The following is a 17,206-nucleotide window of genomic DNA, read 5'->3' as shown; positions in this document are numbered from 1 at the left end:
AGCGGTCTCTCTTCTGGGAGCAAGTAGTCACAGGATGGGAGCGGAAGGAAAGCCCCAGCCATGAGCTGGCCCCCAAGCCTCATTTTCTCTTGCACCCACCACTTACAGAATGAATCATAGAATACCAGGGTTGGAAGGGACCGTAGGAGTCATCTAGTCCTACCCCCTGCTCAAAGCAGGACCAAGCCCCAAATCTTGCCCCGATCCCAAATGGCCCCCTCAAGGATTGAACTCACAATCCTGGGTTTAACAGGCCAATGCTCAAACCACTGAGCTATTCCTCCCTCCCTTGAACTACTTGGGCCTGATTCTGACCTTGCTTACCAGGCTATAACTTCACTGACTTCAGAGGAGTCATGAACTCTGTACCCTGATGTGTAAGTGAAAGCAGAACCAGGGCTGTTAGTGGTAGTAATCTTTCTTTAAAAGCCACATTTCCATTTCTGGCAAAGTCCATACAGCGTTTCCCTGTGAAGGTAGTGGATTGTCTTTGCTTCCTTCCAAAGGACAGTGGAACACCCATCTGTGTCTACTTTGGAAGGATGATGGGGTTGCACAAATATATTAATTTACAAAGTTTATTAGAATTTGCACACTTGACAAAGAAAATACGGTGGACAGGGCCGGCTCTAGTTTTTTGCTGCCCCAAGCTCAGAGAGCACAACTGCCCAAGCAAAAAAAAAAAAAAAAAAGAGTGCCACCCATGGAATTGTGCCTCCCCAAGCACATGCTTGCTTTGCTGGTGCCTAGAGCTGGTCCTGATGGTGGATTTAGGTCAGGTATTTGCTTATACAATAGATTCTGTTCCTTTTTAACATTTAATTTAAGCTTCATTTATTTGAGGGCCTGGGTAGTATGAAAGTATGCTTTGCATGTATTATGCTGAGTCCCATAAAACTATACTTGTCTGCAGTTATTCTGAGATAATTCACAAATGGTGACTTAGGGACAAGAAAGCTGTGCAACATCTTCTGAAACTGCCTTTTTAAGATGAAGTATTGAAAAGATATATTACTGTATGCAGACTCTTACAGGAGCTTTATTAGTTTTGGAATGCAACCAGCAATGCTTGCTTTATTAATCCTTTACTTAATTACCATAATTGCCTGTAGAATGTACAGTTAGAAATATGTCAGTAGAAATTCATGTTCAATGTAGTCAAAACTTGAAAATCCCTGTTCTGTGTACTTCCTCCTGAGCCCTCTCAGTTGTAGGAATCCCTGGCCTGGCTGAATACCTCGAAACATATTTGACACACCTGTGGCTCATTTTTAAGTATAAGAAAAATAAAATCCATAACTGCAAAATCTGCCTTGGCAGGGGTGTTAGCCCTAAATAACCTTTATAGCTGGTTATGGTGTGGTGGGAGATACTGGTATTCATTAATGTTTTGACGTTTGACATTTTGTATATGGTGTGCTGCTTTGTCTGTTTTCCTGATTTTCTCTCTCTCTCTTGCTCTTTTTTTTTTTTTTATTAAGTAAAATGTAGCTTTTGCCAGGTTGGTGTGGTGGGCTGGTTTGGGTCTGCAAAGAAATGTATGGGATTTAAGCTTTGTTTTTGTTTTAAAAATGTGTTTATGTAAATAACAGGATTATTTCTATTGAGCACGACACAATCGTAAGCTGAGCAGTTCTTGTGACGAAAGAGGTGATTTGCGTTTTCTTTCAAAAGAAAGACACATCTAGCATGAACCACTGAAAGACCTGAAGGCAATGGATTCTGCATATCTGAAGCTTGATGTAGATGCTCTATAAATGTGGTGTGCTTATTACCGAGTATCAATTTAAAGTAGGGAGTGCTACTGTAAATAGATTAGGATGATCATACTCACAAAAATTATGGGGTTGTCAGCATTTGAATCTCAAATGCAATGTTTTCTACAAGCTAGGTAGCATAACTGACCAATAAGTGACTTGTTTGATAGTAAAGGACTGATTGTGGATTACAAACTTACAAGTACACCTTTGGTGAATAGGCTGCAAATATGGTGAAATTATGTCTAGAGTGGTTGTGTGGGGTATATTCTTTTTATAAGAAATCAAACCAAAATATCTGGGACGAAAAAACCTACATATCTGGGATTACAAACCTAATTTGTGTAGGATTAGGAGGTTGATCTGTAATCCTGAGTGTGATAGAAGAATTGGTGTGACGTTTTTGGCCCTTTTCTTTTGATACTTAACCTTTATTGTACATTTTAGAGTAAAGGGATCTTTGAAACAACGTAAGAGTGTAATTTTAACCTTTATGCATCTGCGCATTTATGAGAAAAGATATTTTAATAAAAACACTTTCCCCCTATATATAGTGCTTTTTATTCACATTTCCTTCACAGAGTATCCATGGCAGAAACAGAATCCAGTGCCTCTGACAACCAGTCCTTTGTAATTTTTAAAACATTGTGAGGGCATGGTTGCGCATGTATGCTTGAGAGTAGTGTCTGTGTGAGATGTACTTCAGCCCTGAGGGTAGAAGTACTTTATCAAAACAAACAAAACCCCCTCAATACAGTATTGTCACATAATGTGTCCATTCAGTTACACTTAAATGAATAGAATAAATTTTCAACATTAGATATCTACTAGCCCTATTTTATTTTGTTTTCTAAAACAACACACCCCTCATCCAAAGCTTTAGACAGTCTGTCATTACTTAAAATCACACACAAAATAATACAGTATAATACATTCACCAACTCAAGACCTACTCGTCGTCAAAATTTAGCTGTAATCCAGTAATAAAACAAACAAAGCAAAAAAACATTGTTTGTGCTCCCACCCTCCACAAAAGCCTGGGCAAACAGATTAAACTTGTGATGTGCCCTAAAATATTAAGGGAAAAAGTGATCAGTGGTACATTAATTACTGAATTATAGAGTAGTGCTATTTTGGACCTAGGGGTAGGTAGGTAAAAGCTAGAATTGAGGGGCTCTAATAGACAAGTCCAGTGAAGTGCAGCAAGGCATACTCTTAGGCTCACTTTGATTTAATATTTTGATTAATGGTTAAAGTATCTCCTTTAAATCAAGAACAGCCTCCCCTTCCAATTCTCTCAAACAGTGTCTTCAAAAAGAGCCTACAAGAAGGAGCAAGCTTTGCAGCATGTTTTAAAGGCCAAAAAAGATGGGCTCTGTTGGATGAAGGTTGAAGAATGAATTGCGGAGTTGAGTCCCCCTTTGATAATGTTCTGCTTCCATCTTCCACTTCTAGGGAATGTGATCTTGAGAGACTGAGATGTTCTCAGTAGCTGGATTATAACATGGGGAGAGAAGTAGTCTCTAAAATGCATAGCACCCAAATTCGAGAGGGCTTTATAGATCAAAACCAATACTTTGAATTGCACCCAGAAGCAAATTGGAAGCCAGAGCGCACACATCATTCATGAAAGAATCATCACTATGTAAGCAGGCAGCCACATTCTGCACCAACTGAAGTTTCTGAGGTGGGCTCCAGGTACAGACCCAAAGAATAACTATAATTTAGTCTGGTACTCACAAAAGAATCAATAATTGTGACTGCACTATAGTTGTGGCTATGTGAGTTATTGAATGTGGTACACTATATGGTATAGTATCTGCTGTAGTGTGTGGCTGTGTAATAGACGTGTGTTTATTTTAACATGCTCATAGGTAATTGCTAAGTGTAACAGTTTTGAATGAAAACTATATGCGGACACTTATTTCCATAGGTGATGAACATAAATGGTATGCAAAACCTTTTCTGTGTGAGATAGGCTTGGCAGAAAGTTCTGCAGGTGATTTAGTAACTATAATATACCACTAATCACTTTTCCCCCTTAACCCTGATGTTGCTAATTCTGTAGGATTATTTTAAATGTTATTCTCTTTAAGAATGTTCCTAACTTTGTAAGGTCTGACATTTTTTTGGTCCCAGATATTTCTCCTGTTTTTATCTCCACTTACTTCTTGTCAGCTGCCATGACAGCTCCTTACCTCCAGGTGGAAGGGCAGGTGAGCAGCTTTCTCTGGAAATGATGTCAGGGTTGGTTTATTTCATGGAGTTGCTAGGAATGGATGCTTTATGAGCAGTTTGGTCTGTACGCTTTCCCTGGAGTCTGAACTCATCATTACTATGACATGCTCAGCTTCAGTGGCCTGGGGTCTGGGATCATAAGTCCACTCCCAGTCTGCAGTGAAATTTATTGCCTATCTGCATCCAGGCGAGCTAAATTAGTCCATTGGCATTAAAGCAGGGGTGCTGGAACAATTGTTATAGTGGGGGTGCTGAGAGCCATTGAACCAAACTGCAAATGCTGTATATAATGGAAACCACTTCAAGCTGGGGGCTGTGGCAGGACCCCTAGTTTCAGCACCTATGCATTAAAGGATCAGTTTGAAAAGTAATGTTTGGAAGGTAGCCTTACAAATTCTGCTCTTTATTATCAGAATGCGAGGCTATAAATTCTGCACACTGGTTTAAAATTCCTTCTAAGTATCAGCATGTCTCCTTAATTACTTGGAGATTGAGGGTAAAAAGTGACTTAGAATCCGAAGTCTCTTCTGCGGTTTTGAAAATTGTATCTTTCCCTTTATATGGACAGTAATTTTAAGTTACACTAGGAGTGTTTATATGCCTGAAAAGGCTTCTATTATAAGATTACAAATTAACGTGATCCTAATTTCCAAAGTTAGAGTTTAGGGAATTAAAATAAAAATGTTGAATGCACTGCATTTTCCTGTTTAAAAACATATTGAGCACACATACACCACTTATAGTCTGTCCTTAACTGGAGCACGTGAATAGGATGAATCCATATGTATATCTGCTTTCTAGAGAGCATTTTTTCTAAAACTTTATATTTTGAACAGATTGACAAAATAAAACAGTATAAGCAAAATGGCATAAATGAAGTTAGATAACCATAAGAAGGTGCTGGTGTAGGTATTAAATTAAACAGGATGGGATCATGGTTATTTAGCATTAACCCGATGTTTATGGTTACCTATTAATTTGCTGATATCTTCTGGGTCATCAAAAAGAAGGGACCTATAGTTTCAGAAAGCAAGGGGCTAGGTGTAGGCAGTTAGTCATTGTTAAGAAATTTTTGTATCCCTGGAAAGGTTTGTGTCATGCAGATTTCTTTGTAAGTTTTGATTCTGGAATAATAATCCCTTTGTGAACAGAATACATACATGCCATTTCTGGGAACATTTATAGTATGTTTTAGATGCAGGTGGACTAAGTATTCAGTTAGTATGAAAAATGCAATATTTATTCAGGAAAGTTATGTAAATAATATGAGATTTTTTTTATATGGAAGAATCTTGCCAGTCAAATTCAATCATTTTTTATAATTATTTACAAAGTTAGTGGATGAAAGGAAACACATTAGATATAATATATGTGGACTTTTGATACAGTGCCTCACAAAATCTTTCTTCAAAGATTAATTCAAACTGGCTAGGTCAGGATACGAGCACTTTCACGTGAATGAAAACAACTGAAGAGCCATAAATAAAATGGTAAGTAAGATAAACAACAATGTATTGAGTTGTGAGAGATATAGAATGGAGTGCTACAGTGATCAGCATCTTTATAATGATTTGAGAGAGAAAGGTGAACAGAAAGTGAATTTAATTTGTAGATAATAGTTATGTGGGAGGAGTTGCAAACATCAGTGAGGACAGATAAATAATACAAAGGGGACACTGAGAGGTTAGGAATAAGGATCTTGCTGTTGTAAGCAGATCCATGTGGAGTCACACAGAATGAAGTAAGGTGTTACTTATGGTTTGTAAGGGTCTGCCTCAGTGGATCTGATTAAGATCATGGTAAGGAAATAGATTTTGAATTTTTTTTAGGTTGATTCTCATTTTGTTAGCTGGTGAAAAGTAAACACAAAACATATTCAGTGGGAGGGAGATATCTGGAAAGTAGTGATGTTAAATCAGAGCTAAGAGTGAACAGCAAGTTTAATTTGCACTTGTAATGTGATATGGCGACAAAAGAAAAAGGCAAATATGATTTGTAGTTGTATATGCAAAGGCATTGTGGGACAGACCTGGGCAATGATAGTCCTTATCTATATGAGGAATCTGTACCTGCTGGAGTACTGTAGTCTGTCCTGAGTATTTAATTATTAGAAGATGTCAAAAAGTTAGATGGAATTTGGGGAAGAGTAAAATAATTAAAGGGCCTCAGTGGCATGCCAAGATCTGTTCCTTGAATGAGTACCTTAAAAATGGGTAAGTATTATTGTATTTGTGATAAGGTTGGAATACTAGAATAATTTTGCTTCTACTGCCTTCAGGTGTTTCCTGCCAATGCAGGATTGTTCCCTATATTTTAGAGCTTTCTTTCATTAAAGTCAGTGGTTAAAGTATTCTCTGCTTCCTTAAAGGCATGTTTCAAACTCTATTAGACTATAGTAAGGTGCTACTCAGTGCGAGTAAAGGAGGAATAATTGGACTTTTAAAAATCAGATTTGTTTTGGAGTTAAATATAAAAAAGTGATTAAAAACAAGCAAATACCGTTTTTTAAGGCATTATCCTAAACCAGAAAAACATACATATTTATTTAACAATTAAGGTCCAAACTCATGGAGCTTTGCTTGCCTGGGCCCTTGTACCTACATGGATACCTGTTGAATCAATAGTGCTCCCTGCAAGGGTCTGCCTGCATAGATTTTTTTTTAAAATGTATTTTATATGTTCTTTGGTATAAGGTCTTTAATTAGAAAAATTTGTTTCAGGTTGGGATCATGTATGGCCATGGAGACTATTTCCTGCCAACTAATAAACCCCATTAAAATAGGATTTTTAAATGGAAGTGTTAATACAGCCTTGAACATAGTATTGCAAAAACTGTTTGTATATATTTTCACCCATTGACATTCAAAAAGACCTGTTTTCAAATCTTGCTAGTCACAAATAGAAATAAATGATAGTCTCCTCCCAGTCCCTACTGGACATCTGTCCATATCAACAATAAAAAACCCTCTGCCACATGGTTTGGCACAGCTAGGCACAGTTGGCAGCTTCTCCTCAGCAGAGGGCTGGAACTGGAAGAGCAGATGTGTTTCAAGTCTGCTTTGTGGTGCGTTGGCACAGCTGTGTGGGAAAGCTTGTACAACAATTTAATGCATTAGTTTGGCTCCAGTTTGCAGTTCTACAGCTAGATTCTCAAGTTTCTAGCAATAGAAGTGAATCTACATTTTTTAAAAAAAGGTAAGGCAGTGGTATTGTGTGTCAATGTTGTTTTTTCTTTATGGCGCTTGTAAATAGGAACATTGTAAATAGATGAAACCACACAGAGTGTCTTTAATGAGCATCCATTGCATAAATGTTGTTTTTGGAAGATAGTGAGAAAAAGGGAGCATGTATTAATGGAAAAAGTATGTATCAGTCAAACTGCTAATGAGAGCAACTTCTGTTTGAAGTGATGTTCAATGTTTTGTGCACATTTGTTGAAAACTGAAGAAAATCATCGCTTGAAAGTTGTTTTTTTGTTTTTAACTTTTGATGTACCCAAATGTTTTAAGTAGTGTTCTGCTAATATCTAAGGCCTAAATGCTCCCACAGTTTCTTTGTGTAGAAAGGATCACGGATCTGCACTGGAAAAGAATGAAAGTGAGGAAAGACAACTTCATAGCATGCTCCTTTCCTCATTTCTGACCCTTCTAGGGGGTCTATGACACTCACCCTCTGCAGACTGGGAGGAAGTGGAGCATGTGTTGAAGGGCCAGTCTGGTGCAAGTTACTGCTTCCTAAGGTCATGCTACTGGTGACACTTAGGTGCATGGTTAACTTTAAGCTTGGTGAATAGTCCCATTGAAGTCAGGGGAATTGCTCACAAACGTAAGTTAAGCATGTGCACAAATTCCTCTTCCATGATGTCGAACTTCATCGTGGGGGATTCTAGAGGCAGTGGTTGTCAAATGAGTTGGAAGTTTGGCTACTGTTGGGGGCGGGGGAAGAGAGGGGGAACTGTGAGGGGAAGCAAGGTTTCCACATCGACAAATCCCATGAGATCCATTGATTTAGGGAGCTGAAACTCTTCCATGAGAAGGGGGATCCTGTGCCATGACAGGAGAATGCGGGGAGTGGAGGGACTTGACAAATCCAAATTTGTGGAGTTTTCTAGCTTCTACATAGGGGAACTTGGAGATTCTTAAGATTTAGCTGATCTTATTTACAATATTTTAAGTTTGCTACATTAATATGTGGTTTTACATCTACTATAAATAGATTAAAATGTATGATTTTGTTTGTTTCTTACTCATCCTTTCAGCTTGTGGTAGCTCTGAGTCATCAGATGACCTTCTTTAGATGGCATGTGGTAGACAGTGCTGTTAGAGTACATCTTATTTTTCTGAATCCTCCACAGATAGCTGAGATAGCAAACCTTGGCAATATGCTTGCCTCCTTCAAAAAAAAAAATAAAAAAATCTCATTTGGAAGATAAGACATGCGGCTTTCCACTACAGAGCAAGGGCAGTCTGCCATTATTGGTTTAGACTGTAGGGCAAGTTTAGTGGTATAGACACACAAGCTATGGAAAATGTCCTATGTAAATGGAGTGAAACTCAATGACTGGATGCTTGTTACTGTGACAACACAGCATTTTCTATGCAGTCAAGACAGAGATTTACCTAATAAGGAAAAAGTGTGTGAAATATATTTGCCTTTGCTGTGACTGACTGAAATTTTGTCTCAATTTTAATCAAGCAAGTTAACACCCAGGTAAAGTGAAAGCTTTACTTTCAATTGCCTGTCCATGTTGTAATTTTAGGGTTGCAGGCATCATGACAGTAGTTAGTCTCATGTGTCAAAGGCTGTTTCCACAATTATGGTTTGCCTAATGGTCCTTTTGTTATGATTCATAGGCTAATAGAAGTCAGAGATGGAAAAGGCCTATTAGATTATTGAGTCAATGCCCTGCAAATGCAGGATATAATCTCCTAGATAGAAGATGTATCAGGTATTATTAAAGAGATTCTACACTTGATCTTAGCTAAATAATGGGTAAGTAGTCATTAGAGTTTCTTGGATAGTGTAATAAGGATTGTTTCATTTCAGATTTTGTATATATTAAATACATTTACCATTTAGCATTTTCATATATTGCCTGTAGATCCGCACGAGTGTAAGGGAAAGAGCATATTTCTTACAGACAGCAATGTGCAGAAAGTCCATCAGATTTTGCTCAAAAGCATTTACATTGTGCTAGGTTAAAGCAGTTTTAAATATTCTACTCTGCCTAGTGGGAAGAGGAAAACTGAGGAAGAAGAAATGATCATCAGCGTGTGAGGCAAAACTAGCGCTATATGAAACACAGCTGTTTTATTTTATAGGGTTTTGTGCAAACTTTTTTTTTTATTTTGATACAAGTGTGTTGTACCCATCTGAGTTTCAGGTTCAAGTTAGCCTAAAATCTTAAAATAAAAATTAATTTAAAACATCATCCTTCACCTAGTTCTACAATAAAGCTATTGTGAAATTATAAATTTTCCATGATTTCTATGCAAAACCATAACTGTGGCCCAAGTTCACTCCAGCCTAGCTGAGGTTTCTTCAAAGCTGAGATCAGAATTTTCTGTGGTTTGGGAGTTCACTGCAAACATTTGCCTAACACCAGTGTTCATTTGTAATGAAAGAGGTGCTGGGGCTCAAACAATATTTTTACTTTCATAACTGACATGGTAAGTCAAAAGGTGCCGGGCTATGAACTGTCAAGTCTCGAGGTGTCGGGCTCAGTCCAGGCAAGTCCCGGCACAAATTAAGTAATGATGAACACTAGGCAACAGAATAATGTAGGTTTCCATTTCCCCCCTTATGAGGGTAGTCTATTATCCTCTGGTTTTCCCTTTACATATTTACAAGCTTTTCTCAAGTTATGCTCCCCAAACCTTTATGAACAAAAGAGGGCATGTTCCATAAAATGTCTGAGAGTGGAGAAGAGAATATTGTATAAATACAGCATGATTACTCTTTTCAGAGTAGCCACAGTGTTAGTCTGTATTCGCAAAAAGAAAAGGAATACTTGTGGCACCTTAGAGACTAACAAATTTATTTGAGCATAAGCTTTCGATGAAGTGAGCTGTAGCTCACTAAGGTGCCACAAGTATTCCTTTTCTTTTTTCATGATTACTCTGTAAGTGGTGAAGACTCCTAGTGGTGGACTTCACTTAAACTCACGATTCTGGTCCACCCAGGTAACAGGAAAGTCCTTTGACCACATGAGAATCTTTGAAAACTTATTTTTGTTGTCCTTTTTTCACTTCTCAGTGTTTAGATAAATGCTTGATACTTAGCTTATTGCTGGTAAAATCTGCATTGAATACCACCAAAATCATGAAGTGATGATGAGATTTGTTTTAATAGGCAGTTTCTGTCATACTTTCAAAGCATCAGGCTGCATCGTTCACCTGCAATGCAGTGACATAATTTATAGCTGATCTGTTTTGTGGAGTCTGAATATTCTTGGACCCATTTAAATATGTATGTGTGCATGTATATCTGTATTTGATGGTAGCAAAGTTCCTGAGAAAAAAGTGATTGCCATTCAGGTTCTCTGTAGCTTTTATTATTTTTCAAGTCTGATAATGTAAATATACAATCTCTTTGAAAAAGAAAGGAACGTACATACAATCTCTCACAAAACCATATATTGTGATCTTTTCGATTGGGGAAATGCATAAAATACTTGTGCATATGAAAATATTTTAAAATGAACAGATGTCTTTAATGAAGGAAGTTTTTTAGTAACTGCACTTGAGCAAAACATATTTTTGGAAATAAACCAGAATATGTAAATAACTAAATGCGAGGAAATAATCTTGCAGTGATGATGCTTTGCAGCATAGGCATGAAATTTAGATTTTGTAAAATAGTTTATCAAAATTTTATATTAAATGGAAGTTTTTTTCTTTGTTTGAATTTAAACATTTCCGTACAATGTTTGCCACTGTTTGGAAACCAGAGGGGGAAACTGGAGGCAACTTGAAAGGAGAAACAAAATTGTCTTTCTATAGTTAGAGCTGTATCATAATGTTTAAAGACTCAAACAGCAAAGTAACTTACCCTTTTTAGAACTGAAGTACAATATCATAGTCTTCTACATTTAGTGAAGGAAAAGATGAAAGCTGGGAGAGACCAGGAATTTTGAGTCTTTCATGATTATCCAATGCTGATCATAACTCAGTTTGACTTCAGAGGAAGGTAACATACTTTCTGTTGTGGGAGAAGATACATACAGTGAATCACTCATTAGGTATGATTTACAGGGTTTCTTTGGATTTTCTCAGGGTCTTAATCAGACCTTCTCAGATGTATTCTGCTCATTTTGATTTGGTATGAGGTATGAGTGGGAATGTCACCTGACTTAGGTAGGATGCATGTCTTTTTTCAACCTATGAAGAACACATTCTGGTCTTTACATAAAGTATGTAGAGACAAAAAGTAATAGAGGAAATACTATTGTCTGTGTACAGCTGATGAGGAAGTTTGGTCTCCATCATCTGACTTGTGAACAGTGCCTGGTGATGTTCCCAGCTGTATCTATGTTTTGGGATCAAGGAGCTCAGAAGAGCTATATAAAAATCCCCATCCAACATCTTGTACAAGAATATGAAAAGCGACGACAGATCTGTGTGGTTCCCATGGCAAGAAGAGAAGTTGTCTTAAAAACGTAACATCAAAAAGAAGTGTTAAGCATTCTCCATGGAATTAATTAGGTTGAAATACTTGAGACAGAATAGCCAGACTGTTAAGACTTGGGGTCTTCAGTGGTGGATTCTTGAACAAGTGTCTCTGGCGTATTGAATATACCCTCTTTGTTGGTCTACCTCATCTGTATCAGAGACTTATGCTTTTTCTACATATCTGATTCTGATGGAGGTCTCCACTGGTGGTCAGTATAAATCTGTGAGTGGCCAGCTGGAACAAATTCACAAGTATAATGATCCAAAAAACTTGACATGGGTGTAATAGTATAGTAACGTGAGTTTGAGTGTTGGCAGCCATGAAATTCTGTATGAATATCAAATGTACTAGCTGGAGGTAAGAGACCTTGACTGAAATGTTCAAATGTCTTGTTGAGCTTCTACACCAATGGGAAAAGAGATATGAGTCATATTATTTAGCTTTTTGTCTGGATTATCATACATAACTAACATTTTCAGGTTGGTATGAGGTTTTTTTTATTCCAGTGGAAGGGAGTTTAGTTATGCAAAGGGAATAGAAAGAAGTATTCTAAAAGGAGTTGCAACCTCTATTTTCAGAACTGTTTCCACAGCTTTTTCTTCTACTGACTTACTATACAGTGTGTCAATAAAGAGAAGAAGGCTGGTTTTGTGGCTAAATAACAGATTTCCTCCTGTGGGTAAAAGGAATAATAATACCTCCTTTCCTCAATGGGTATTGCAAAGCTTAATTAATATTTGAAAAGCTTTTGAGATCCTCAGACAGAAGGCACTGTAGAAGTGAAAAGTATTATAGTAATGTATAGTACAGCACCCTATCTCATATGTCTACTTCCTATTGCTCTGTACGTCTCCTAGTTTGGCTATTACTAGAGGAAGTCCTTATGAATATTCTGAAGGTTTGTTTCCTAAGAATTATCCTGTTTTAATGTACATATGTCTCTATATGTATGTTAAATGCTACTCTGGAAAACAAGTCAATTTGGCCTAAATTTTCAAAAGTGAATAGTGATTTTGGGTGCCCACAATGATACTTGTTAGACACCTGATTTTCAGAAAATGCAGAGCATCAACCACTTGTTTAAGGCCTCTTAAGTTAGACACAAAAAATTGCTAGTCACTCTTGAAAATGTAGATACTTTTTGTTTTACCTAGATTAATGAATAAGTAGAAAGGAAACCTAAAAGTTTCAAAGCTCTGGTATTTGCTATGTGGAGCAGAGGGACGGTGGCTACACAGCTTACACTGCAGTGTTTCATTCTCATTCCCCTCGGTTTCTAGCTCCCGCATCTGATGATGCGCACATTAGCAACACACCAGTGGGGGTAAGAACAAAGAGGCATAGGGTAATGACCCCTTATATAAATGGAGTGACATCACTCTCTGGATCACCAGTAGTGTATGTTGTCTTTTGTTTGTTTCAAAACAAAATAGAATGTCCAACAACCCTTCAGAGGGATATAATAGTTGGGACAAAGGGAAATAATTCTGCAGGGGAGACTTCCTTCTGCATAGCATTGAAAGGGTTTCTTATCCTGTGAACGCATTTCCCCCTTTAGCAGGTATGCTTATGCAGTTTCCAGTATGCCCTTTACCTGCCAAACTGTATTTGATCTAAGTTTTTCTCCTCAGGGTCTACAATAAGCTTTAAAAACAATATATGAAATAGGGCCCGAGGACCCCAAAACACTGAAGCCAGGGTTCATAAAGCATTTATAAGGAAAAGCTGATGATCTCCTGAGGCTGTCTGTGTTTACCCACTGTTTCTACATGTGTCTGAGAAGCATATTAATATGCCTATTAGTAATGGAAGTCTATTTCATTTTGGGGTCAGACAGCTAAAAGAATATTTCTCTTTTCTTTTTCTGATTGCCCTACCTGGGCAGTAACTAGCTGAACATTTACAACTCTGAATGATATAATGCAATTAAGACTCTCTATAGCATTCTAATTTGCATATCTCATTATATAGAGTGACACCATTAGAAGACATGTGTTGAAGCTTTCAAAATGATTATGATATGTGAAGGCATTAGGGACATGGATATGGCTTGCTGGATCTTAGGATGCCTGCTGCACTGGCATTGTACAGAACTCTCACAAGTATTGATTAGCTTAGTAGGTGTTTTCAGTGGAAAATAATAGATACTAAAGGGCTAAAGTCAACGGAGTAATCGGCTCTTATTCACACCTGTCCCTTTGGCTGAATAAGGACTGAAGGATTTAGCTGCAAGTTAAAATATTAATTACAAGTGTATTTAGTGTATGAATAGAAATACAAGTTCAAGTTTTGTTACAAACTCCGAATTCAGACCTTTTTGGTTGAAAGGTTTGTTTTGAAAATTTTGGCTTAATTTTCAGTTTTCTCCAGACCTACGCTTGAGTCAGAAATGGAAGGGTGGAGGAGGACAAAGGTAGCTTTAAGTTACTTTTGTATTCTCTGTATTAGTGGACCAAGAGGCTCCTCTAACTTAGATTCTGCTTCTTGTGACCACTTAGAAACCGAGAGTACCTGGACTGTGGTGCACTTTGGCCAGGACTTCTCCTGTAGGGAGAAATTTTCCTGTGTTGTGTAATATCCCTGTAGCACCACCTTCCCCATAACGCCATCTTGGATTACTGTAACAACCACTTGGAATCCATGTTTGGTATCCTTCATCACCCCCTGTTGTGTTTTGGCACCCTTTTTCATCTAAGACTGGGAAACTGGCAGGTCACCTGACTTGCAGTCTGCCCCAGTGACTGGGCAGTGTATAAGGCTTTGGTCTCCAGTCGGGAGGAGCTGCCCGTCTGGGAGGTAGCAAGTGCTGCTGCTCGCCTTGAAGGGTAGGCCTAGGACCACACTAAGGGTTGTCGGGCGGGCACATATCTGCACTCAAGGACGAGCTATCATCTGCCATCCCTTCTCATACATCCACCCACGATGACGCAGGGAAGAAGAGCTGCAAGAACAGAGCATCCATCAGCTTGTGCCAGAAGGTCCGTCCTTCCTTCCTGCTGAGTCGTCTGAACCTGGAACTGGAGCCAGTCCTACTGTGACGGTGCTATTGGTTAAAGCTTCAAGATACAGTAGAGACCCAATATCGTTCTTTCTACCTAGCCTAATCTGGGAGTAGCCTTGGGTTAGGGCTTCAAGCCCTCCTCTGTTACAGTCAGTGCCCGTTTTTATATTTGGCCCCATTTTGTTGTATTGTGGGAGTCCTTAGTGTTTTATTCAATACTTTACTTTGCTATACTTACCTGAGTTTACTTTTATCTTGTTAACTGTTGTTTGTCAATAAACTTGTTCTTGTTTTGCACCTTATCCTTTTGTTAGTTCTCTTTGGGGAACAAAGGTCCCATTGAAAGACACGGGATAGGGGAGACGTATTTGAGACTGGTCCTCTGGTCAAGTTAAAAATCCAGTCAACACTCTCTGCATCTGCCTCTATGGGACATGGGAGCAGAGCTGGGTTTCACAGGCAGCCTTAATTCTGGCATTTCCTAACTTCTGAGTGCTTGACTTTGTAACCTTAATAATTTTCTTTTAAATGTAGTTTTTTTGTGCATGTGTGTAATTTCCTAGGTATTTTAAAAAAGCAAACTGAAAAAACAGAAACTCCATCATGTGACCTCATATTGAAACTCACATGGGACATCAGCAGACATGGAATCTTTATATCCACTGCATAGACTTCTGCCACTGGAGCTAAAAGAGTAATTGATAATTAAGGCTACAATTTTGTCATGGAGGTTATGGATTCTGTGATTTTAAGAGATGTCTCTGAATTTAGGCTTCTGGGCTCAGGGTTGGACTTCAGTCCCGTGTAGCGGGGCTTGGGGAGAGACTGCCACCTCCACCCCGACTCACCTCAGGGGGCCACCCAGCCTGTGGGTCTTTGTCAGTGCCTCTGCGTTACACTGTAATACTTTGTTAAATTGTTACAATTTTTGTTGTTGCCATGACCAGACCCTGATTTTGTACATTTTTACCATGACCGTTTTGTGAATTTTGCCTAATTTTACTTTGACAAAATCATATGCATACTGACGATTCTAAGTTATAATCGTGTATGTGGACTACCACTAGAGGGGATGAGAAACGTACTTTGCCGGTGAGTATCACAGATATTGGCTGATAGCAGAGGAGTGGCTAGACTTGGGAATCTTGAATTCCATTCCATGTTTTGGTGAGGAGTGTTCTCTAGTGAGCACAGATTCTTCTGCTCATTGTCCCTTAAGCTTTACTACTCCTGGCACATTCCTCCAACCTGTCTCTTCTCCGCTGCTGGCTCCTTTTCTCAGTCCCACTCTCCTCGCCTGCTCTGTCTCCATTCCTCAGGCTTCTCATCCCAGTCTCCTTGTCCCAACTAGTCCTAGTCTCCCTCTCTGGGCTCACTGTTTGAGTCCCTCTCATCCCCTCCCCAGTTCCAGTCTCTTTTCCCAGCCAGTCCTAGTTCCCTTTCCCCAGCTCCTCACCTGATTTGTCTCTCCTCTCTCCCCAACATACTCCCAATCCATCTCCCTTATTGGGCCTCTCATCCAATCTCCCCACACCCTCATTCTGGCTGTTTGTCCAAGTCTGTTTGCCTGTCCTTACCTACTCCCACAACTCCCAGTCTCCTTGCACAACCAATCCCAACCTCCTCTACCCTCTCACTCCCTGTCTTCTTGCCCAGCCAGTCCCAGTTTCTCTCACTCACTCGCCCACCAGTCCCAGTCTTGCCAGACTCCTTATCCCAATCTACTCCTTTCCCTCGCCTCAGCATTAGAGTCAGATGGCTTCCTTGTGCACCAGCAAGGAGGTCATTGAGAACACAGGAGAGTTGGGTTCTCTGTTCTTGGCACCTGTGCCCTCTCCCTCCTGCCTTCCCTACCTCTTGGTGGGATCAGCCATTACAAGTAAATTCCTTCTGAGTCTGAGTAGCTCTGGGCTGAACATGCTCATTCTCTCCGTGGGGATGGTGCATGCACAATCCTGTTTGCACTAGGAGTTGTGAGAGGCTTGAAACAGAATCTTTGGAGATTTGAGTTAAGCTCTAGCAAGTCTCTACAGACCATGTGCAAAGTTTGATTTTTTTTCAAAATGCTTATAACTTGACCAAGTTTGAGCAGACTTTCATGGGCACAGCAAAAGGCACATCCCTGATGTAAAGGCCACTCCTGTGAAAAATTTCAAGTCCCTACTCCAAAGTACCAGAACACTTCCAAGAAGTGTACAAAAAACATCTCAAGAATTTTTTTAGAGACGGTACTATGTATTTTTCCCTACACTTGTTCTCAGAAACAGCCTAACTGTTTTGGATTTACCAGAAAAATTCAGCCTGAGGCAGTCACGCAGCATGGAAAATTTCACCCCAAATGGTTAAAGTTTGGCAAAGTTGTAAGCAACTACAGATAGGGACCTTTCAGGCAACCTTAATGGGCAGTGCTGCCAGTCACACCTATGTTGTCTTGTGTGGAAAACAGTTATACAGATCTATCAAGCATATTGTGAGTTCAAAATCAGAAAAGTAAACTCCAAATAACCAAAGCTTATTTAAAAAAAACTTGTTTAAAAAT

Source organism: Dermochelys coriacea, chromosome 11, assembly GCF_009764565.3.
Source record: "Dermochelys coriacea isolate rDerCor1 chromosome 11, rDerCor1.pri.v4, whole genome shotgun sequence".
NCBI classification, from domain to species: domain Eukaryota; kingdom Metazoa; phylum Chordata; order Testudines; family Dermochelyidae; genus Dermochelys; species Dermochelys coriacea.
The sequence above is the reverse complement of the archived record's forward strand: the minus strand, read 5'-3'. Positions refer to the sequence as shown.